The sequence below is a fragment of the Notothenia coriiceps genome, unplaced genomic scaffold, assembly GCF_000735185.1.
Source record: "Notothenia coriiceps isolate Sejong01 unplaced genomic scaffold, NC01 NC01_scaffold00014290, whole genome shotgun sequence".
NCBI lineage: Eukaryota > Metazoa > Chordata > Actinopteri > Perciformes > Nototheniidae > Notothenia > Notothenia coriiceps.
The window spans coordinates 18,231-19,928 of record NW_011346991.1 but is presented as its reverse complement, the minus strand read 5'-3'; the positions used below and the strand labels follow the sequence as shown (position 1 = coordinate 19,928).

General features: G+C 37.6%; 1 protein-coding gene across 2 annotated transcripts in view; it reads left to right on the top strand.

Annotated features, from left to right (window-relative positions):
- Positions 1 to 1,698, top strand: part of LOC104948395 (uncharacterized) — a 19,339-nt gene that overhangs the window by 17,250 nt on the left and 391 nt on the right. For both annotated transcript variants that reach the window (XM_010774591.1, XM_010774590.1), the window contains exon 7: positions 49 to 52. The gene's annotated coding sequence lies outside the window, so the exon portion shown is untranslated. The remainder of the gene's footprint in view (positions 1 to 48; positions 53 to 1,698) is intronic.

The window sequence follows — 1,698 nt, the reverse complement described above, 5'->3', positions numbered from 1 at the left end:
GATGGTAGTCCCAGGAGTTTGTTCTGGCTGCAACTGCGCAGGGGGGAGATTGGTTTTCTCAGATCCATGGCTAGTTTTCAACGTCGTCTTCAGTGGGGTCCTTAAGTTTTGGAATGTTTGAGCTGAGTGGAGGGTGCGACTTATTCGCTCTGAAATGACGCGGGTGCTCTCTGTAGAATTGCGAGTCTTTTAAAAAAGTTCTTTAAGCTTTGTAGCCTTTTCATCTATCATTTCCAACCGCGCAGCAAGAAGGTCCAAATTTTAGAATAAGTATAGTTTTTTGTCTAAACATATGATGTGTTCATAATGAACCTCTTCAAAGAACACAACTGAATCCTTACAAATACTTGCTCATTGTCTACCAGTTGTAAATGTAGCGCCATACTCCTGGTGCTGTGCTGAAATAGTAAATCTGGTCAGCCCAACATATAGAAAAAAGTGGAAAAAGGGCTTAACATTGATGTATACATAAGCTGGATTGGATCCACTGGATACGTAGGATCACAGGTAGCTGTAAAGCACTGGAAGTCTCATGAAATCAGAGCTACGTTTATCTTCAGTATGATTTAAGGTTTTGTGATACATAAAAAGTGTATCTTGGACAATTCCTTGGTGACAATATTACACACAATCTATTCTGTAGACTTCAAGACAATGTGCTTAATCAGTCGAAAATGGGCATGACTTAGAGAAACAGTCTTAAGAAAAAATTTAATCAGACAATGTACTTCATTTTCTAGTTTTTAAGGTTTTGCATACCTCAAAAGTGTGTCCTAAAAGTACTTGCGCAAGAGAAAAAAAGCCAAAATCTGCCTGAGGCCATTAAAAATGAAACCGAATTCGCTTACTAAAGAAACTATTTCATATTTACCAGTTGTTAAGTGTGTTGCATTACATCCAAAAGTGGTATCTAAAAGTATCTTCAGTGAACACAAGAAAAGAGAAAAAAGCCCAAATCTTGGCCGTAGTGTCAGTAACTAAGTGTTGAAATCTCGAACTTGCATTGTAGAGTCACTGTCTAGAAAATCAAAATACTTCAAAGAATGGTTGACATTCGATGTTTTAACGATGTTCTACATAAAGGTGATCATACAAAAGTGATCTTGGTCTTACAATCCTGTTTAGTGGTTAATGCATACACACAAATCTGCACTCGCAGTCTTTTGTCAGATGAAATACACAAAAAATGTGCTATTCGTCAATGTGACTTTTCATTAGAGAAGTACAGTTTAACACGAAAAAACTAACCAGTAGAGAATTACATTGCTTTTAAAAATTTATTCAGGTTTTGATCAATATAGTTTCAATTTGTGTCTATCCAACAAGTGAAATGTATAACTTGTTTGCAAGAGAAAATAGTTCAGTCTTCTGAAACCCAGCCTAGGCACATTGTAAGAATATCATTAACGAGGTTCCTTAGATGATTGTGTTGTGGCGGTTAGCATCAGACCTGATGAGTTGGCTATCAGCTGCTACGTGGACGAGTCTGTCTGGCTCTCTGAGGATGGTGTGTTGAGAGGATCACTGAAGATCAAACTTAGATCAGGCACTTGTCGCAGAAAGGTTAGCTGTGTGTAAACTCCAGAGAGGGGAAGTTTTGGTACACTGATGGCTGGCTTACGCTGCAACTTCATCACCTTTTAACAAGAGAGTAAGTATATATAAACGTTATTTGGATATTTTACACATCAACAAAAA